We start from the raw sequence: 24,218 nt of genomic DNA, 5'->3' as shown, positions 1-24,218 counted from the left end.
ACTGAGAAAAGCCAAGGACAATAAGAAATGAAAAAATAAGCATTTTCTTGTGTACATTAGTACTTGCAATTAATCTCAATCTATTCTTTCCTTTCCGTTTAAACCAAAGGAAATTTTTGTTAATAAAAATGTCCTCTAAGTAAGATCGTTTGCTACTTGTGCCCCCCCCCCAAAAAAAAAGACATGAAAATGGAATATCATCACTGTTGACATTTACTGAGCACTTACTACATGTAACATGAGGGAATACTGATAACAAGAAATAATTGGATGCTTCTGTTCCTCTAATTGGAGAGCAGAATGTATACATAGAAAAAGAAAGTTATATAGCATATATGTGTATGTATATAAATACATATACATACACAGACAAAAAATAGAGACAGAAATGTTAAAAACTAGACAATACTAGATTAAATCACTAGACAAATGATATAAACAGTATATGTTATAGGTGTTCAAAAGAGCAAGGGGTCTCTGCTGTCTGAGTTGGTTAGGTAAGAGATGAGCCTCAAAAGAGAATTCTTAGCTAAAAGATTGGAGAGAATTCAAGGCAGGGAAAATGATGAATGCAAAGTTATAAAGAAACCATAGAGAGAGATTGTTAGGAAGAATGAGTAGTTTGAGCTTCAGCCTCTTAAATATGGCTAGTCAATGAAGGTTTGTGAGGTTTGTATTACATGCATAAAACAATACTCTGGAAATATAAATCTGGACACAGTGTTTAAGATGGAAACTAGATTATGAAATTCAGTTAAGAGACACTGCACTCATGTAAATCCAAAATAATTCAAGTCTGGATGAAGATAGTGGCAATGAAATTTGGGGGGAAAAAATGACAGCTGTAAGACATTACAAATGAAAAAATCAATAGAACATAGTGACTGATTACAACCAATGAGAGGATATCGACAGGATAGAGGATAAAACAAAAAATGAGAACTGAGAATAACTAAAAGGTTTTGAATCCAGGTAAATGAAAGGATGATACTTTTAAAGGGAAAACTATTTCAGGAATTGCAAATTCTCTTTATTTTGTTAAGTTGTGCATGTAATTTTTTTTTAACCATATTTCCTTATGTTGGAAGAGAAAAATCAGAACAAAAGGTTTTTCCCTTCCTATGAGAACAAAATAAAACAGAAAAAGGGGGGGGGGGAGTATCTTCAAGGGAAATGAAGGAACCAGAAAGTCTTGGATCCCCAAAGTCTGAAAGTGGAAGAAAGAAGGAGGAAATGAAAAACACAGCAGCAACTATCCTGGTCAGGGAAAAAAGGCTACTGGGAGAATATTTTTAGGGACTAGGGGTCTTAGAAACATCTATGCCTATAGTCTGAAAAATCAATTTCTTGTCTGATGACCATATTCCCTTCCAGGTCTTATATAAAGGTAACAGCCCCCTTTTTCTTAGAAGGCCATGCAGCCAGAGTTTGGCCAAATCAAGACTTTGGGCAAAGGTACATGAAATTGCAGAAAACACACTAGGTGCATTCATCCTGCACGTTCCCAAAGTCCATGATAGCTGAAAGCTCATCTTGCACAGTGTGACCACTGAAGAAAAGACTTTAGGGTCAAGCACAGCCTACTCAGCATATTTTTCCCTCTAGAACTAGACAAAGACATTGTCCACCACAGTCAAAATGAACCAATACAACAAGCAAAGGAGACAGAAAAGTTCAAGCCATAAAGTTAAGAATCAAAATGATGTTTTCAGAAGTGAAGCATGATTCAGTGCGTAGCATGTTGCAAAAGAAAAAATGATAAAGACAGAAAAAAAAAGTCATTCAGTTTGGTGGTGAGAAAAGATATTAAATTTTAAGAAAAAAATTAGGAGTGAATAGAAACCAACATTACATAACAAATGAGTGGAATAGAAATAGTGCTTATTGTCTACTCTTTTAAAAAGTGTGGTGATATAAGGAAGGAGAGAAATAGCAAAGTAGTTTAAGAATACAGAATCCAAAGATTTGTTCCAAGTGGGAGAAATGATTGTTTTTAGAAAAAAATAAGGAGAACAAGATATAGTCAAGAGTGAAAATAACTGGGGGAATGAGACAGATTCAAAAACACAAATGGATTAAGTTACACTGGTGAGGGAGTTCGAGCATATGGAAAGAAGATTTAATAAGCTCTTTATATAGCATTTTATCCATAGTTATATCCCAGGTGTCCAGCATGGTGCCTTGAACATAGTAGGGCTTGTGGAATAAAATTAAATGGATCATAAACCCCAAGACAAATGGCCATTTCAATAATGTAGGGGCAGAGGTCCGTAGGACCAAAGGAAAGGCCAAAAGCTAAAGGAAAAGGATGGGTAGGAAGAATGGGAGTGAAGATCTGAGGCATGTGAAAATACTTTGAATAGCTGCTATGGGGAACTTGCCAAGGAAATGAATTAAAGGACAGAGCAGTAGCAGTGAGGGCCAAAATAAGATTAGAAAGCATGAATTCGTAGTGAGTTCAATGAGTCCAGTTTCATTACTTTTCCTATCAATGAATGATGGAGTAGAACTAGAAACAGAGAAAAAGATATGTGGTAGTGACCCAGGGTTAAAGATTGCCACATCAAAATATCAAGAAAGTAAGGGGAAGGAAGAATTAGACTGCATAAAGACAGCTTAAAAATTGAAATCATAAGAGCCCAAGAACCAAAAAAACAGTGAGGAAAATGTTGGCATTAAATATCCTTACCTTTTCTTCTACTCTGAGATCACTTCAACTTCCCTGATTATTTGCTATTTGAACCTACATTTCTCTAACTTATATGTTGCTGTGATAGCCAGGAAAAGTGTCATTATATACACGACTGCTCCTTGCAATTAGAATTTTAATCAAGTTAATGTCTGTGAAAGCATTTTGAAAAGCATAAAGCACTATACAAACTATAATTTATTAATATCGTTATTAATGATATCAAGAGAGGGCTATCTTAATGAATACTCTGAAGAACAATGTCTGACATTTAATTATGTTAGGCTGTGTGCATGGATTATTTTAAATATGTACACTAAAATGCATTTCCTTTCAGTTGTATAAACATCAGTTACTTATTAGTAAAGATGTTCTCTAAAATGGATCATCCTCTAAGTAAAAACCACTTCTCGCTTGCTCTCAGATGCCTCCCCAAAAAAAAAAAAAAAGTACACTGAAGAACACATACTACTCTCTTTAGGATGACCTAGATCACCATTTAAAGAATCCTGGAACCATTTACCATCTCTTTGGTCTTCAAGTCCCGACCAACCTGTCACCAATCTATTATATATTTGACCTTGAGAAAAAACACTAAATTTCTATGGACTTCAAGAAGATGAAAGACTTGGAGTAGGTGGTTTCCAAGTCTCCTTACATATCTAAAATACCCTGGCCTCTTGTTCTGATATATGATTCTCAAAGGATTAGAGTTAGGATCAATTTCGTGTGACATTTTTATAAATTATTTGGAAGACAGAATACTCAGTGAAATTTTCAGATTCACAGTTGAATTAATCTCTTTTAGATAAGTTAGCAATGCCAAGCTAAAATGTTGAAATATCTCCTTCAAAACCTATCAAAATGTTTTGCATATCATAGGTACTTAATACACGGTTGTGAAATGAATGAATAAATGAATACACATTTTGAAATTAGATGACATTTAGAGATGTAAGTACAAATGTGTTAAAGCATAGTACTGCAGAGAACATACTACCTGGCATTAGTGAGCAGAACATAATACTACGACCAGCAAGATGGATTTTGCAAAGTAGAAAGTTGACATTGCAGAATTATAACAGATGGTAGAGGATTGAAAAGTGATCTATGGTATATAAAATAAGCTCATGGTTCTAATTATGCTTAAAAGTTTTTAGAAAGTCTTCCTCACAACAAGATGATGAAATTCTAGCTTTGGCATTATGGCCTCCATTTCACTGATAAGGAGACTGGAGTTTGGAAAAATTAAATGACTTGTTCACAGGTACACAGGTGGCAGAATCAGCTGGCTTTTTTCCAAGTATTTTGAATTCATGTCTACAACGTCTTTGGAAAAGTCAACTATCCACAAAAGTAATCATTTCAAAGTGATGTGATAAATTTTGTAAATGCAAATTTATCTGGAAAACAAGTAAAATGAAGAAGTGGGGAGAGGGGAAGTAGAGAACAATACATGGCTATATCTGGTAATCTATAGTAAAGTGTCCTAAAAAAGAAGCTGATAAATACTTTTGAAAATCTGCTTCTTTAAACTAGATATTATTATCAAACATAACTTATAAGGGGGAGTATGGATGAACAAACATTTATTAAGCATAGTCTATGTTCCAGACACTGTACCAATATCATCTCTTTTTGGCATAACAAATCAAGGTATTGGTTTCTAAAGCATATTCAAACTTTTTATTGAAAAGCGTCATCTATTTTAAAGGCTGATGAGTCTTGGGCTAGCAATGACTTAGGAAAGACACGCAGAGAACATTATTTAATGCTTCCAGAAAATGACATCTAAGTGAACTCCTCCTGCAAAAGAGCTGGAGAAATTCTAAACTATTACAATCAGATTACAATTGGTGGAAGACACAACCACCTCCAAAACTAGTACCAGAGCTAAGAGACCGCTTTCATGGAATAAGGTGGAATGTCCAGCAGGTGAGTTAGAAGAGGGTGCTACACTATTCAGTGCAAAGATTCACTGATTCCCTTTAGTATAAATTGACCAGGAAACCCCAATGATCAGCAACAAAATATTTGAAAATGATGCATTTGTTTACCGTGGAGGAAGTGAGGCAGATTCCAGAAAATATAGACATCAGAGAGAACTCAACAATGACTTAAAGAGACAATGGGATAAGAGATCTTAAAGGAGAAAAAGGGACCCACATGTGCAAAAATGTTTGTGGCAGTCCTTTTTGTAGTGGCAAGAAACTGGAAACTGAGTGGATGCCCATCAATTGGAGAATGGCTGGGTAAATTGTGGTATATGAGTGTTATGGAATATTATTGTTCTGTAAGAAATGACCAGCAGGAGGATTTCAGAGAGGCCTGGAGAGACTCATATGAACTAAGTGAAATGAGCAAAATTAGGAGAACATTATCCACAGCAACAACAAATGTATACAATGATCGATTCTGATAGATGTGGCTCTCATAAGGAGAGGATTCAAAGCAGTTCCATTTGTTCAGTGATGAAGAGAGCCATCTACGTCCAGAGAAAGGACTGTGGGAACTGAGTATGGACTACAACATAGCATTCTCACTCTCTCTGTTATTTGCTTGCACTTTGTTTTCTTTCTCAGTTTTTCTTTTCCTTCCTTCTTGACCTAATTTTTCTTGTACAGCAAATTGGGGCAAGAGGTATGCTTCTGCACTCTCCATTTAACCAGACAAAATGAAAAGCTTCTGGAAAAGTGGGGGAAAAAAACTCTTTTATGCAAACAGGAAGATGAAAAAGTGATCTGAAGAAGCAGAGAAGGATTTTATCCTACACATCAAAAAGTAAATATGTGGAAGGGAGAATGAGAGAAGAGAAAAGGAGGAAAGAGAATGATAGAACTGTTCAAGCTAAATAAAATAAATAGGAAGCTATAATAAATAATAAATAGAAGCTGTTCTCAAAAAAGAGGAAGATTGTGACTCTCTTAGCAGGAAACAGAACCTTGTAAGCTAAGGAATAATGAAGTGTATCCACAAGAGCCTATCAGCTAAGAGATAATCCAGTAAGGGTCTTAGGAAGATACAATGAGTACAGTAGCTGTTGACTCCCTGCTGAAAGATAGTAAGGAAGCTATCTGTTCAAATGACATTAACAAGCTTTAGCAATTTGTTCAAATACCCACAAAACTTGGGTGCACTAATAACTAGGGCAAAAACATAGCAGGAGGCCTTGGACCCTTGACAGCAATCTACAAAATGATAAACAGTATGAAAATGATATACTCATTCACCAAATCTTGGGATCCTAGAAAGGAGACAATTCCTTGAAGTTCAGAAAGGTGAATGTAATTCTAATATGAGGAATTTCACACAAGGGACTCATTACTCCAAAAAATGCTATACATTCTTATTTTATTGTACTTTGTAGATATAGTGTTTTTTTACATTAAAAATTTGTGGCAATCCTGCATTGGGCAAGTTTATTGTTGCCATGTCTCCAACAGCAGGTGCTCACATCTTTTCTCTATCACATTTTGGTAATCCTTACAATATTTCATTTTTTTTTATTTTTATTATTGTATCTGGTAAATTAAATGTGTAAATGTGAAGTCATTGCCCTTCTCTCTCCCACCCTCCCTGTTTTCTGGGTCCTCTAGTCCCTGAGGCAATAATATTGAAAAAGACCAATTAATAACCCCACAATGTTAGAATCAATGTATCAAATGCCATTACTGTCGTAATTTAAGAAATTGCCACACCACCTCAATCTTCACCAACCACCACCTTGAATTCAGCAGCAAGTTTTTGTATAGGGAAGGCAAGACTCTTAAAAAAAAAAAATTATAACACTGAAGGTCCAGATGATGGGTAACACTTTTAGCTATTAGGTATTTTTTTTTAATTAAGTTACATATACTGGGGGGATGGGGTTAGACAATATCATTGTACAATATAGCACAGTGTATAAATAAAATCCCATTATGTACTAAGAAACTAAAAATATTCATGTGACTCACTTTATTGTGATATTTGCTTTATTAAGGGGATTTGCAACTAAATATGCAACATCACCTAGGTATTCCTACATTTTAAAAAGATAAGTAATTCAGGAATAAGATATTTATAATGGGATTATGAGAGGGAAGCTGGAAAATCCATATGACATATTTGTATATACACACATATGGTTTCAAAGTAGAAAGGACCTCCAGAGGCAACCTCGTTCAATCCTTTCACCTTATTAATTGAGAAAAATGAGATTGATACTTGATCAAATTTATATGGATAGTGATAGTAGGAATTGAATCTGTCTGCTGACTCCAAACCCAGTAGTCTTTCTTCTGTTTGAAAGAATGCTTCCATGCTTCAAAATTAACGTCATCAAGAAAAAATAAAGCCTTTCATAATTTGTCTCTTGATGTCTTGGTCAAACATGTTATATTGGTCTGGATAAACCAACTTTAAAAATTCTATTATAGGAGAAGCTAGTTGGTATTGTGAAAGAGTATCGGCCTTAAAGTCAGGAGGCCCTGAGTTCAATTCTAGCCTCAGACACTTAATACTTCCTGGCTCTATAATCATGGGCAAGTCACTTAACCCCAACTGCCTCAACAACCAAACCATTCTATTATAATAAAATTTAAATCAATCAATATATATTTCTTATCACTTTTCACAAGTCCAACCCATAGCTCTTACAAGCATTAAAAAAAAGAGAGAAAACTTTACTTTACAAACCCCTATTAGGAAAAGAGGAAAGGTACAATTAAATTGAATGGGGGAAGGAGGGGGAGAGGGAGAGTAGAAACAGGAATTGAGAACCTACAAAGCACAAAAGGGAATTCAAAGAGAAGAGCAAGTCCCATCCTTTGAAAAGTTTAGATCTAGTGATCTGATCAATGATTTTACCACTGTGGCTACTTCTTTTAACAGTGAAGAGGAAAATTACCTTCTTCCTATAAGTCTGCCTTTGAAATCTGCCGTACACACTAGAAACCTTCCTTTAAAATCAGACTCAAATGTAATACAGAAATGTTTAACAAAAAAATTAAAATACAATAACATAGATAATGTTAATTTGTGGTTTTCAAAGTCAATATGCAGCTGGAAGGCATCTCTGTATTTAATTTGATGTCACTACTCAAGACATCAGGAATATCAGAAGACATCAGAAAATTCAATCCACTAACTAACCTGCTTTTCTTAACATACATATCACAACACAGGAATACAAATAAACATCCAAAATAAAAGGTGAAATGAGAAACATTCTAAGAAATAGAGACAAAAGTGCTATTTAGAGGTGGGAAGAATAAGAAAGGTTTCATCAAGATAATAATGCTAAAATTCAACATTCCATCAAAATATTTTTAGTTCTAATAGGTGCTACATTCAGGGAAAGATAAAATGTTTAAATTCAATTCCCTCTACTTGTGTAGTCTAATTAGTAAAGGAATAATCTATTTAGATTAATTGTCATAATTAATAATATAAGTTCATTAGAGAAGTTATAAACAAGTGTCAGGTTAAAGGGTAAATTTCTATCAACAGGCAACAGATTTCAAAATGTGAAAGAAATAGTATTTTGGTGAAAGAAACAGCATGAGCAAAAACAGGTACAAAGGTATAGGGCATATTTTTTTTTTTTAAATAGCTAGTAGTCCTATCTACTAAAGAGCTAATCTAAAGAGCAAATTGTAGGCAGCAAGGGAATAAAGTCAATGGACTGCCAGGTCTGGAATCAGGAAGATCTCAGTTCAAATTCAGCCTTAAATACTCATTATGTGAACTTGGACAAGTCCTGCTTCAGTTTCCTCATTTATAGAATAGGAATAATGATAGTTCTTACTTCCCAGAATTGCTGTGAGGATCAAGTGAGATAATATTTTTAAAATATTATGCCAGTGCCTGGCATGCAGTAGGAGTTATATTAGCAGTTGCTGTTATTTTTTAGTAAGAGATGAAATTGGGAAAGTTGGTTGGAGTCAAAAATAGATTCAATGTCATGCTAAGGAGTTTGCAACAGTTGAGTAATCAATGAAGAACCATAAAAGTTTTTGTATAGGGAAGGGAAGTAGGTTATGCTTTAGAAAGTTTTATCTGATAGGAGTATGACAACTAGATTATCAAAAAACAGGATGGTGTAATGGAAAGAGAATAGGATTTGGAATTGTACCATTTGCTGATTTAGACAAATAATTTTTGCAGGGCAGTTGAGAGGATAAATAGAAAAGAGGGATATGAAAAACATGGTCAAGGGAGAATGTATAGGATTTGGCAGCTGACTGAATTATGGCAGAGTTGGAGAAGAGTAAGAGGTGACTGAGTTTGTTAAGCCCATTTATAAAACAGCAGTGCCATCAACAGAAATAGAGAAGTCAGGAAGAAGAGGTATTAGGTAGGGAAAGGTAAAAAGGAAAGGGAGATAATGAGTTCAGCTTTCTATATACTTAATTAAAAGTGTTATACAACATGAGGTACAGATATTTAAACTCACTTTTAACTCTACTACATGCAGTTGAACTCAATAGACTTTAAAACTCAATCTATTTCCTTATGATCCAGATAAATTGAAAATGGAAAGGCAAATTAATAGCATTCGATATATAGTTGGAACTATAAGACTTGAGATCAAGAAGAGAATTGGAAAGAACAGAAAGGAGAAAGAAAGTTGGCAGTCATCTGCATTGAAGTGATGGCTGAAGTGAAATGAACTGAATCACCAAGATAGAGAAAGAAGGACCAAGATCAGAGTTTAGGAAATATCTACATTCCAGAGCTGGAAGAAGAGAACAAAGTAGTAAAGGAGACAGAACACTCATAGAGACGGGAGCAAGATGAAGGATCAAATATTACTGAAACTAAAAGAGAAAAAAAGCAAGAAACAGAATGATTTGGGAATATAAGTATTCAAAATGTCTTATGGTTTGGCAATTAGAAGGAGAAAAAAATAGGAATGTTTTGAGCTTTCCTTAAGAGAAAATAGATGTATTGAGAAATATTTTCTTTCCTTCCTTTTTTTTTAAGTTTAACAATATTCTCTTTCCCATAGAACAATAACTCAACTTTACCCTCAGTGAATACAGTCAAGTTCTTCATCTTAGTAAACTGACACTGGAGAGACAAATTGACAAGAGTTCAGAAATTTTCTCCCAACAGCCTTCCCTGTTATGCTGACCCAGACCAGAGTAAACTATGTTCCTGTCAATTAGGAAAATCAGTCACTTGCTAACTAACAGCAGATGTGATGCTATAGACTTAGGAATGCAGGATGAAGTGCTAGAAAAAAAGTGACAGTTCATCCCATTGGTTTTGACATTCTGACAGCTGTGCCACCATTCTTTGTATTTGTGAATACTTGTAGGGAATCCTTTTCAACCCCAAATCTTCATCTTTAAGGTGAGCAGACATATAAAAGCCAAATAAAGGACTCAGTTTTTAATTTTGACTACTCTATTCACATAAAACCTGAAAATTATCATTGAGAATCAGTCTTAAAATTAAAATCAAGTGCCCAATAGACTATGGAGGCAACAGAGGCAGTTAGCTTTTGATTCTAAGACTGTTTTCACCCCTCTCTACCCAAATCAGCTCTCTATTGAGTGAGCTGCAGCTCATCTACATTCTCATTTCCAATTTATTGGGTAAACAGTCTTCTGGACTTTTTTTTCTTTTGTTTTGGTAGAGGAAGAATTCTTAATTGCTTTAAAAAAGAAAAAAAAAAATCTGCAGTGCTCTTCAGAATATAAATTAGAGTTAACCAACTAAACCCTCATGAATCCACCAATTCCTCACCAATCACTGAATCTTCCTATCTTTCAAGATTGTCCCTCAAAAGATCTGTGAATAACTATAAAAAAGTAATTGCAAATTAATGTTTTTTTTTTCCTTCTATAGAAAAGAGAGTAGGATTATAATATAGAACCTTAGGTATTTCTATCTTTTTAGGTTTGTAAATTTTTTCTCAAACCTTTTGTGACTAGATTCATTTACATTTTAATACTATAAATGGAGAAAGGGGAAAGGAAAGGAATAAGTATTTCATAAGAATCTCCTGTAAAGGGCTGACACTCTGAATTCATGCACTGAAGTCGGACAACAGAGCACTTAAGGCTAATTAAAATTGGACAACACTTTATTAGCATATGCTTGGAAAATGGCCCTTCCCACTATTCTGTGCTGGTTCAATCTTTTGGTGCATATAGAGAATTGTGGGAAGGATTAAGGGGTGGAGTTAAGACAAGCCAAGTCACTTTGGCGGTAGACAAAGAGAAAAAAGGACATGGAGATCCTGCATCCATTCTGTTCACTTCTACCCCTAAAGATCAAGATTAAAGACCAAGGACTTTTGCTTATCCTGACTCTGGCTGATTCTAAGGCATCCAGAGTACTAACTCGGTCTTCACAACCTACTATGTGCCAGTTAATATACTAAGCATTTCAAATATCATCTCATTTGATTGACTGAATTAGCAAATTCTTAAAATTGATGGAGCATGTTGCTGATGATATGATGGTATCCTTAACAAACCCCAGAGACTCTACTAAAAAGTTATTAGAAACAATCCACACCTTCAGCAAAGTTGCAGGATACAAAATAAACCCACATACGTCATCAGCATTCTTATATATCACTAATAAAACCCAACAGAGTTACAAAAAGAAATTCCATTTAAAGTAACTACTGATTATATAAAATATTTAGGAATCTATCTGCCAAGGGAAAATCAGAAACTTCATGAGCAAAACTACAAAACACTTTCCACACAAATTAAGTCTGATCTAACCAACTGGAAAAATATTAAATGCTCTTGGATTGGGCGAGTAAATATAATAAAGATGACAATACTACCTAAATTAATCTATTTATTTAGCACTATGCCAATCAGACTCCAAAAAAACTACTTTGATGAACTAGAAAAAATAACAACAAAGTTCATATGGAAAACAAAAGGTCAAGAATTTCAAGGGAATTAATGAAAAAAAAAAAAAAAATCAAATGAAGGTGGCCTAGCTGTACCAGATCTAAAATTATATTATAAAGGAGCGGTTACTAAAACCATCTGGTATTGGCTAAGAAATAGCCTAGTTGATCAATGGAATAGGTTAGGTTCAAAGGACAAAACAGCCAATAACTTTAATAATATAGTGTTTGACAAAACCAAAGACCCCAGTTTTTGGGATAAGAACGCATTATTTGACAAAAATTGCTGGGAAAATTGGAAATTAGTATGGCAGAAACTAGGCATTGACCCACACTTAACACAGTACACCAAGATAAGGTTAAAATGGGTTCATGACCTAGGCATAAAGAATGAGATTATAAATAAATTGGAAGAGCATAGGATAGTTTACCTCTCAGACCTGTGGAAGAGGGAGGAATTTATGACCAAAGAAGAACTAGAGATCACTACTGACCACAAAATAGAAATTTTGATTATATCAAATTGAAAAGTTTTTGTACAAACAAAATAAATGCAGACAAGATTAGAAGGGAAACAATAAACTGGGAAAACATTTTTTACAATCAAAAGTTCTGATAAAGGCCTCATTTCCAAAATATATAGAGAATTGACTCTAATTTATAAGAAATCAAACCATTCTGCAATTATAAATGGTCAAAGGATATGAACAGACAATTCTCAGATGAAGAAATTGAAACTATTTATAGACATATGAAAATATGTTCCAAGTCATTATTAATCAGAGAAATGCAAATTAAGACAACTCTGAGCCACCACTACACACTTGTCAGATTGGCTAGAATGACAGGGAAAGATAATGTGGAATGTTGGAGGGGATGTGGGAAAACGGGGACACTGATACATTGTTGGTGGAATTGTGAACACATCCAGCCATTCTGGAGAGTAATTTGGAACTATGCTCAAAAAGTTATCAAACTGTGCATACCCTTTGATCTAGCAGTGTTACTACTGGGCTTATACCCCAAAGAGATACTAAAGAAGGGAAAGGGACCTGTATGTGCCAAAATGTTTGTGGCAGCCCTGTTTGTGGTGACTAGAAACTGGAAAATGAATGGATGCCCATCAATCGGAGAATGGTTGAGTAAATTGTGGTATATGAATGTTATGAAATATTATTGTTCTGTAAGAAATGACCAGCAGGATGAATACAGAGAGGACTGGCAAGACTTACATGAACTGATGCTAAGTGAAATGAGCAGAACCAGGAGATCATTATATACCTCAACAACAATACTGTTTGATGATGTATTCTGATGGAAGTGGAATTCAGTTTCAACTGATCAAGGATGGACAGAAGCAGCTACACCCAAAGAAAGAACACTGGGAAATGAATGTAACCTGTGTGCATTTTTGTTTTTCTTCTTGGGTTATTTCTACCTTCTGAATCCAATTCTCCCTGTGCAACAAGAGAACTGTTCAGTTCTGCACACATATATTGTATCTAGGATATACTGTAACCTATTCAACATGTAAAGGACTGCTTGCCATCTGGGAGAGGGGGTGGAGGGAGGGAGGGGAAAAATTGGAACTGAAGTGAGTACAAGGGATAATGCTGTAAAAAATTACCCTGGCATGGGTTCTATCAATAAAAAGTTATTTAAAAAAAATTGATGGAGCATAGTGCATTAATTATGAAAAGAAAACACTTGAACTTATTTGGGGTTATAAGACTGAATTTACTTCTAAGTGAATGTATTGTATTGTAACTTATTTCAAATAGGCTCTTAAAATGAAATGTGTAAAGCACATTTAGATGCTTTAGTTCTCAATTTTCTCCCCTCTTCCCTTGTAAAATCCTCCATATATGGAATATCATCATTCCCAAATTTCAGTTTTGTTTATCCTTTGTTTCCAACAAACACCTTACAGATTCCCTTAAGCATAGTTCTATGTCCCACTTGTACTACAATTTCTATTGTTTAGAGGAAATAACATAAATCAGGTTACAAACATGGAGAGAAAGGCCCAATGGTATTTGACAGTGATCTAGATAGGGTAAAATTATCAAGAGTAATAGTAAATGGGCAGGGGCAGCTAGGTGGCACAGTGGATAGAGCACCAGCCCTGAAGTCAGGAGGACCTGAGTTCAAATCTGGTCTCAGACACTGTCTAGTTGTGTGACCCTGGGCAAGTCACTTAACCCCAATTGCCTCAGCAAAAAAAAAAAAAAAAATAGTTAATGGGCATAGTTGATAGTTTGAAGCTATCATTGCCTTATGATATGAAGCTCCTAATTGGAAGAAGTCAAGGGATTACAGCTTTAGTGACAGAAGAGGATCCTGAGGTCATCCCTCATAAGGAACAATGGCAAAAATCACTGTACCCACAATTATGATTTTACCCAAAATATCAGATAGTAAATAGAGACACTAATATTGGCTTCAAATTCAGAGAATTTACACCCAAAGAAAGAACACTGGGAAATGAATATAAACTGCTTGCATTTTTGTTTTTCTTCCCAGGTTATTTATACCTTCTGAATCCAATTCTCCCTGTGCAACAAGAAAACTGTTTGGTTCTGCACACATATATTGTATCTAGGATATACTGTAACCCATTCAACATGTAAAGGACTGCTTGCCATCTCGGGGAGAGGGTGGAGGGAGGGAGGGGAAAAATCAGAACAGAAGTGAGTGCAAGGGATAATACTGTAAAAAATTACCCTGACATGGGTTCTGTCAATAAAAAGTTATTTAAAAAAAATTAGATGTGATCCTCAAGGACCAATAGAGAAACAAACCTTTGTTGTGGATATATAAATGAGGTTTTCAAAACACACCAGCTGCCTGTGCTTCACAACACTAGAGAGAGTAGCCCGAATCAGATTAAAATGGAATTGGAAAATATTTAACAAAATAAAATTACAATAAAACATGGTATTAATGTAATGGGTTTTTTTCCCCCTCAGTCAATATGCAGCTTATAAGGATCCTTATGTATAGTTTTATGGGCCCTATTTCTGTTTGAGTTTGTTACCACCATGGTAGATTCAATTACATCCATTCCTAAGGACACTTCATGCCCTACAATTATAAGACTGGACAACAGAATGTTTTGGGCCAAATGTACAGAGAAGCCATTTGTGCTGGTTTTCCACTTAAAAATAAGTTGTTTTTTATATGTTGAAAAACAAACAAACAAAAAAGATTTTGGAAAAGTTGTCATTTGAATGCTAAATTGGCATTTCATTTTTATCAGATGTAAAGTTTACTAAACAGTTCTTTATCATTTGGTAATTTGGTCCTCACTGTGTCTAAATGAACCTATTGATGAATGGAGTGGAGAGGGGAAGTAGGAATCACAGAGCAGAAGTTCAAAGCCAATTAAAAGATCTAAAATATGAAACATAATCCTTTTGCTTGAGACCTAGTTCCTCATTATTCTAGCACAAAATAGCCATAGGACTTTGATAGTCTGAAGAAAAGCCATTTTACCCCCCCACTTTAAGTTACTTCAGAAATAACTGGTACTAGGAAGAACTACAGAGACATTTATTTAAATAATTTAAGTAACATCATTGGAAGTGATATGAATCTGATTGGACCTTACAACAAACATTAGATAGCAAAAAAGAAGGATGTAGGAGCCAACACTTTAAATTTGTTTCACAGTTAGTAATTAAAGAACATGACTTAGTTAGAGAAATGCAAAGAAGAGTCAACTTTTTAAAAAAAAAATTTTGGTAATTTGTTCCAAAAAGAAATTGTTGTTTAAAGTCTAGTTGTAATAGTGAGATAAATGTCTGTCTCACGAAATGATGAACAAATTTACACAAATGTTGTTAAACAGAACATATAATAATTATAAGTACTGATTTGGTGTATAACTTTGAGCAATTTATTTCATCTTTCTGGGGTCAGTTTTCTTATATGTATTATGAAGGTTAACCACAAAGATATCTAAGGTTCCTTCCACCTCTGGTACTTCTAGAGATTGATTCAATTCCCCTATTTTAAACTGAGATTACAGAGATTAAGTGATTTGACCAAGATGATATAAGTGTTAAGGGTCAAGACCAGGCTCCAATGTCAGCTCTTCTAACTCCAAATCCAATGACTTTTTTACATGATGCTGCTTTGCCATTCATATTCTATGAAGGGTGATAAGGTTATATATTTCCATGATGAAAATTAATAAACTCCGCAGGAAGTTTATCACGATGGTGCAAAACCACCAATATTTTAGAAGATATCTATTCTAACCCACTTATGTTACAGATGAGGAAATTAAGGAATAAAATGACTTGACCAAAGACAGTAAGTATTGCCACCTACATTAGAATTTAAGTCTTCTGATTTCCATTACTTTATTGCCTATATATGTATATTTCTCTAAGTGAGAAGGGACTTAGGAGGTCACCTCGTCAACTGGCACCAATTACCTTCCCAATATTCCCCAGAAATAGTCAACTACAATTCACCTAATTACCTTCAAAGAAAGGAAACCATTTGAGATGGTCCACGTGATATCTAAACATTTTCTAAAAAGTTTTCCCTTACATTGATCTGAAATCTGCTTTCTGTTAACATCTTGATTCTTATATGTTCCTGTGAGAAAGGTAAAGCAAATATTATTTTATAGATAAGGAAACTGCAGAGAACATTGGTTAAAGTAGCTAACGCAAGTTTATAGAGACTAGAGAAGGAAGAAACTGGATATTAACTCCCCAAATCCAATTCTCTTTCAAACAGCTTGAAATGCCTTTGAATATGAGTTTCCCGAGTATCGGGACAGTATATATATACACATATATGTGTATATATGAATATTCAATATAAGTTTCTAAAATCAAATGTAAATGCATACAGATGTGACAGAGTTTAAGTCTGTAGAACAAATATTATAAGTTCCTCTGATTTGGTAGCATCATTGTAAGAAATGGAGATTTTATCAATTCAAAAAATACAGCTTCCTTCTCCTTCCAGTGCCACTCCTCATAAGAATAAAGTAACCAAAAACCCTAATAAAGAATACACTGGAAAAACCCACAATTAATCTTCTTTGTCTAGAATGGATCGATTATAAATGAGATATGTACACAAAAATCCATCAAAATTGAATTGATTTGAATATGATAGTAAGTAAAAAGAAATCCAAAGTACCAACACAAGCAATTGTGGGAGATTTCATGGGAAAAAGCAGAATTTGAACTGGGCCTTGAAGGAAAGGATTCCTATAAAGGAATAAAAACAAAAATATGGGAATAAAGCAGATGTTCAGTGACTGGGAATTAATTGAATAAAACACAGTACATAAATCATAAATATTATTATACTCTATGTCCCTTAAGATCCGAGAATATTTTCAATTTCAGCTTTCAGAGACACAAGTCCTGGTCCTAGGAAAAAACTACATTACCCTCTCAAGATTTTAGGGGCACCCTTGAGGAACTGAGAAAGAAATGGGGAGGGTAATGCTCTAATGGCCATTAGCTTGAGCTCTCATCTGTGCACTTCCCTCAAGGATTATCACTTAAGAAAGAAACACTGTATATATGATGATCAACTATGATACACTTAGATCTTCTCAGCAATACAATGATCCAAGACAATTCCAGAAGGCTTGAGATGAGAAGTGCCATCCACATCCAAAGAAAGAACTATAAAGACTAAATGTGGATTGGAGCATATTACTTGAAATTTTTTTGTTGTGTGTGTGTTTTTTTTTTCTTTCTTGTGACTTTTCCCTTTTGTTCTGATTCTTCTTTCACAACATGATTAACGTTTAACACAACTGTATATATATATAAATAACCTAAAGCAAGTTTGCTGCTGTCTTGGAGAGGCAGAGGGAAAAAGGGAAAAAATTGGGGAGATCAAAATCTTATAAAAATGAATGTTGAAAACAATCTTTACATGTGATTGGAGGTAGAGTGGAGAAATGCTATTAAAAGAGTACATAGAAAGCTTAGCTATCATATGCTTCAAAGCTCATAAAGTCCTCCTCCAGCCAAAAGGTTGGGAAGAAAATGCACACCAACAGGTAGTTTCTCACCAGGTATTCTTAATGGAAAACCAATCAATTTCTAGTCTCTTCACTTCCCTTCTCAGCTCACTAAGAATTGTCCTAATTAACTTAACCTATGGGAATCCTCTTCCTAATCTTCTCACCCAGTTAAAGGTTCATGGCTAGAACAGTGTGGGTAGTTTCAATCACATAATCACACTAAAATAGTCCTAAGATCCTGAAGATATTTAGCCTAAGAAAGAAATGCTTAAAAGGGTCAGGATATTAATCTTCAAGAATCTGAAGGACTGTCATGAATTAGAATTATGCTTCTTAGTTCTGGATAGAAATTTCAGTCTATTAAAAAGGCCATTTAAATCTTTCCATAATGCATTCAGAAGGTACTATCAATAGAATTCTGTACTTAGAGAACCAATGAATTCTACAAATAGACTTCTAGACAGATGGGCAGTGGAAGACAAAGGTCTAAATCTTGACTCTAATAATTACTGTATACAAAGATCAGTTATTATTTTACAAAAACTTCTTAATAATTACTACCATTCCAAATTTGAGGGGCTGCCTCATGGGGTAGTATGGGTTCTATCCTTGGTTGGGAGAACTTTCGGCCAAGGCTGAAGACTTTTTTTTAAGACAGGTTCTTATTCAAGACTAAATGGTTCTTTACATCATTCCAAACTCTGAGATCCTATTTTATATAGACTTAATAGAGTTGTAAGCAACTGAGAGATATTCCAATCTATGGTATGAGGTAGCTTAAAAAAAGAAATTGATAAATTCAAAGCTTTAGGGTTCATTTTTTAAAATCACAAAATTTTAGCTCTGGAAAGGCCTTCAGAGACTATCCTGCCAATCATAATAACTTTATGTATGAAAAACTTGAAGCCTAGAGAAGTGACTCCCTTTGTATCTTCTTCAGAATATTTCTGAAGATAAAATCTTTAAAGGATATTCTGTGTAACTGATTCTCTCTAGCATATTCTGAATACTAAGGTAATTTAGATTTAAGCATAACCTATAAAGATTAATAATATCAGAGCTGAAATAGCCGATTTTGGCTAAGCTTTCAATCACTTATTCCTAGCTATTATATGTTCTACCTGTAATGCCGAAGAAACTGAGCAAGACAGACATTAGAGACCAATTCAATAATTTATTAAATGGAGAGAAATACTGGGACCAATGGATCCATGTTTGATCCCACGGCTAGACGAGGCTATCATCTCAAAGAGTCTAGCCCCCAAGTATCAGGACCGCAAGCTTTTTATAGAATAACAAGAACAATGACATAGTGGAGGTACCTAGGTGGGGATAACCTAATGGAGGGAGGTTATTCTAGTTGGAACTCTATCACTATCTGTCCCACTTGCAAAATGAGTATTTTAAATGCATATATTTTATATTTTTTACTACCTAAATATAAAAGTTATGTTCTTTTCAACAACTAAAAAGAAATTCAAGAGCTCTACTGTGCTTATCTAGTTCACACTATGAAGTATCCTTGTTCTGACTTCTAAAAAGCTAACATATAGAATGACCTAATGACATCTAAAATGGATAAACCTTTATCTTGTCAAACATTAAGAAGGAATATCTATAAAACCTTTATCTCAGACATTAAGAGGGAAAGGTTATAACCTAAGGCAGAATAACTAAATAGGACAAACAGAGAAACTGGGTCACAACATTAAAAGGGAACTTTCACATAACATACCCAACTTTGATGAGTATTCTTGGAAAAATCAAGCTCTCTGTTACTCTCAGATAAATTAATGCTTATTTCATTAATCAAAGAATGTATGTGATTTTATTCATGACTATTAGACTCCCACCCAAACCATTAATTTTGTTACATTTGTTAAAAAAAACCAAAAAAAAAAAAAATGTGTATATATGTATGTTTATCTGTAAATATATTTATCTACACACAGATACATGAAATTGTAAAAACAGCACAGTAACTGACATATTTGTTGTTATTTAGTCATTCCCAGTAGATTCTGATTCTCTGTGGCCCAATTTGGGGTTTCTTGGCAAAGATACTGGTGTAAATTGCTATCTTCCTCTCTAGCTTGTTTTGCAAATGAAGAAACTAAAGCAAATGACTTGCACAGGGTCACACAGCTAGTAAATGCCTGAGGCCACATTTGAACTCAATGTGTCATCAAGCTGCCTGCCTTCCATTCCCCATTTCCAATTTGGAATTCACTCATAGATACATAATGTTCCAATCATTCCTTTTGAGAGGTCTACCTCACAACTGCTAATTTAGATTCCATTTACTCCTCTTTTTTGAGTCAATTCATCCAGAACATTTATTAAGTCTATGCAGCATGAGGGAGGCAGTCCCCAACAGTGGAAAGAGAATTTAACTGTTAAATTAAAGATCCTGGGTCCAATTCCAGTCCTGCCCCTTATTAGCTGTGAGATCTTCAGCAAATAACTTAAATTCTTTAGGTTTCAGCTTCCTCATTTAAAAAATGACATCTAACTTTCCATTCAGCTCATAATCTATGATTGCAGGATATTCTCAAAGAGGAAACAATCTTTACATGGGTTTACAGTTTAATGGATAAAAGAATATATAAACACAAGTTATCAAAATCTATGAAGACTGACTATTCATCAACAAGAATAAATGTGTTTAAAGCTAGAAGAGATCATAGGAGCCATAGTCTTACCTGCTCATTTTTAATATAAACTGAAGCCCAGAGATCATAAAGATAAATTTAGCATAGTTCTATACCAACAGTTGTTTCTCTGCCCTAAAACACCTCAAGAAACTAGAAATCCTGTGACCATATAACTTATTGGAGTCACCAACCTTATCTTGGAAGGATAGTAATGAAGATGATACAATTACAAATACATGGTCTATTAGAAGGTCATCTTCCGGCTCTGCTCCCCCATTTCAGTTCAAGGGAAATGCTAGTGTTGGCAGTATTATTCTGTGTAAAGGATTCAAATTAGTTGGGTGATAGCCAATTCAAGCAAAGAACAAAGGATTTTAGAGTATAGACAGGTCAACAAGACCATCAAAATGCATTTGGTGATCCTTTAGACTCAGCAATAAATTTGTAAAAACAAACAAAAAACCCCACAAACCACTAGAGAGAGAGAGAGAGACAGAGAGAGAGAGAGAGAGAGAGAGAGTGTGTGTGTGTGTGTGTGTGTGTGTGTGTAGCACTCTGTAGGGAAATCCAAAGTTTAAACAAGATATGGTCTCTGATTTCATGTAACATAATCCAAGTAGAATAAGACAACAACATGGATATTTATTATATACAATTTGTTCTATAATATTTTTATGTGAGCATTACAGAGAGAAAAATTTTTGGAGCAAAAGGTGACCTGTAAATTTAGATTTTAAAACTAGGTCCAGAGTTGAATTAAACAACTAGAATTAGTCTTCTAGAAAAGGCACAAGCAGGACATTTACTTTCTGTACCACAGTCTCAAAAGTATCCTAAAACACAAAGATTGACTTCAAGTACTTTTTTTAAGACTCACTATTCAAGTGCAAGGACCCCTGGACAAATCACTTTCATTTTCAATCTTTAATGATCAAAATAGGGGTAATATCCTTATTATTAATATTAATATTATTAAATGTTTACTACAGTTTTTAATTCTCTAAAAGGTAGCTTTTTAAAGTCAAAGTTATTTTTCTTAATGAACTCTAACTAGTATAAGATAAAGATCCTGCTCTAATTGAATTCTACCAACTTTCTTCTAATGTAGTATCATTCATCCAAATAGAGAAAACATAAATATTTACCTGACATTATTAATATTTTACAGAAGTGTCCTTATTGTATGACAGGTTGTGAAGTAAATGTTCAAACTTCAAAAAAATTGTCATCACTTAGACTTTTAATTTTTCTTAAGTAGGAAAACACTTTTGAGGAGGGTATATTGTATAAGTGTGTGGAACATATGCAATGTCCCTGCTACATTCAAATTTCAAGGAAACCTGCTAGTAGGCACCCAGAGTTAAGTAAAGGAATCCAACTATACCGTCTTAAAAAGCCAGAACTCAATCTTTAATTAAACTTTAAAAGGTTTCATCTGCAAAATGAAAATAATATTTCTGGCACTGAATGATCAGAAACTAGGTTCAAACCTTAGTTCCACCACTACTTCCTATGTGATGTAAGCTGTTACTTTCCCTTGTTCAGCCTTAAATTTCACAACTAACCTAAGGTGGAGAGTGAAACTTAGAAAATTATTATTATATTGTTCTTTTCATCATTCACCATTAGCCATGATGTTTCCTTTAGGTACAACATATTACACTAAGAATGTCCCAAGACTCAATGATGATTAGCCTTTAAAGAACCAAAAAAATAAAATAAAATAAAATAAAATAAAAAAATAAAGAGAAAATGTGAACACTGTAAAAAATGATAAAGATCTGGCACTGTCGCTTTTTCTTTTAAGGAAGAACAATTAAGGTTAACAACTTGAAAATGAAAAACTGGTCTCTTTCCTCTAGCTTTTAATTTCTCCTTGCAAATTCAGAAAAGTAATATAAGCAAGGGACTTTAAGGAGTTTTTATGAGAGGTTTATAATGTTGGAACAGAAAGTAGAATCAGCTAATTCTATAAAATGTGCTTACTTTCTATTTTATATCAATGTGATGTTCAGAAAATGCGGCCCGTGAGTACATTTGTTATTTAAAACAAAGTATAAAAATGAGAAAAGGGAATATTTAGACTCAATTGCTGAGGGTTTAATGACAAACTGTATCAGGCACAACTAATTATTCTAAAGGACGGCTACTCTGAAAAACACTCTGTATGATGATAATTATGCAAGATTTACATTTTGCTAATTGTATATCTTATGTGGATTATATCCCATGAAGCAGTGTATGCTGTAAAGCATGACTAATATGTGCAGCTTACCATCTGTAAGATACAAATGTTTTATACACATTTTGCTTTTCCTTTTCCTTCTTCCTCTATCCCATTAAGAAAAATAAAATTAAGACCTTTGATTTGCAAATATTGTAAGGCTTTAAACTTTATATCATAGCCAGATCAGTCTTCAAATAAAAGACAATCGAAAAGAAAGCATCCAACCTAATTTTATTTTATTTCTCATTGAATATGCCTGGCTCATATACATTTACTTCATTTCTTTGATAATTTACAATATTCACAGAAATCTTGTGACCTGTATTTTATTTTATTTTTCTCATAGTAACTGTCATTGTTAAAGAAAATTAAGTATTTTGGTATTCAAGCCTAGAAGAACTAGTTGAAGACTTGCTTTAAAAATATACAGTGAATGATGGCATTAACAACCTAATCTCAATTATCCATGGTCATTAAAAAAAGGCAGAAAAGAACTCAATGAAATCCACAAACAATCCCCAAACCTCATTTTTGCCATAGATTTCAATTTCATCTGATTATCAAATCAATGTGACAGGATTAATTAAAAGAGAGTTATGAGTGAAAGGATTATCTCCAAGGCTTTTGGTTTAACTAGATCTATCACATTTGTTCAGGTCCTCATCACTGTTCACCTTACCTACTGTAATAGCCTCCTAATTAGTATCCTTAATTCCGGCCTCTCCCTTCTCTAATCTATTTTTTCTCCAGAGCTGTCAAAATGTATTTTCCCAAAACTTAGATCTAATCATACCATTCTCCTGATCAAAAAGCTTCAATAGTTCCCTATTGCCTCTAGGATAAAATGCAAACTACTCAGACTGACATTTAAAGACCTCTACAATATGACTGCGACCCACCTGGCCTAAATTATTTCATATTATTAATCAATATGCACCCTCTACTGCAGCTGGTCTTTCCAACTTTTAATATTTTTAACTGTTAAAACAAGACCCATTCAGGCAAGTATTATTCTATATAGCATTTAAGATTTTATGAATATAGGATAGGATTAGAAATTAGATCTGTAATTTTATTGGTCAAGAGGAGGGTTAGAAATGTATCCTTTCTTCAATTTATGGTCATAATTTCCTTAGGGAAGTAATAGGTAAAGTGACAGAAGTAAGATCACACGGTGATTATATAATGTCAGAGAATGGACAAAATGATTATTTATTAAGCCATAAGCTTTTTTGATTTGCAATATTTAACCTTTAACCCATTTATTTAATTATGCTACCACTAATTAAAACTTATATAAACACAAAATGTCTTGTAGATTGATTTGCTGTGCATCAATTTAATTTTCTGATAGTTTAGAGGGAAAGGAAAATTTCAACAAGCTATATGCACCATTTCCAGGGAATGAATTATATAACACACTTTGAACCTTCCATAGTCTTATGAATACCAGAATGGAGAAAAAAAAAATTCTTATCTTCTCTAATCAGTGACTGAAATTCTAAATAAGAAATTTCCATAGTCTCCAGAGGATGAAGAAGTTAAGTATACAATGTGTCACAAATGTATTATTAACTATATTGTATATACAATACAGTCTTAAAGCAAAAAACAAAACAAAACAAAAAACCCAGCATTTCTCTATATCAACCAAAGTAAGTTATTTTCTTATTTTGTTTAAAAATGCCTACCAACGGTTACATAGCTGTGTAGGATTTGGAACACTAATCTTGACTGACCTTTTACAGCATCATTTATGGCAATAAGACATTTTAAAT

General features: G+C 33.9%; 1 protein-coding gene across 1 annotated transcript in view; it reads right to left on the bottom strand.

Moving 5' to 3' along the window:
- The window catches only part of TPK1 (thiamin pyrophosphokinase 1), a 508,741-nt gene that overhangs the window by 397,392 nt on the left and 87,131 nt on the right, over window positions 1-24,218 (bottom strand). The gene's annotated exons all lie outside the window — the stretch shown is intronic.

The sequence above is a fragment of the Antechinus flavipes genome, chromosome 5 (assembly GCF_016432865.1).
Source record: "Antechinus flavipes isolate AdamAnt ecotype Samford, QLD, Australia chromosome 5, AdamAnt_v2, whole genome shotgun sequence".
In the NCBI taxonomy this organism is placed as follows: Eukaryota; Metazoa; Chordata; class Mammalia; order Dasyuromorphia; family Dasyuridae; genus Antechinus; species Antechinus flavipes.
The sequence above is the reverse complement of the archived record's forward strand: the minus strand, read 5'-3'. Positions and strand labels throughout refer to the sequence as shown.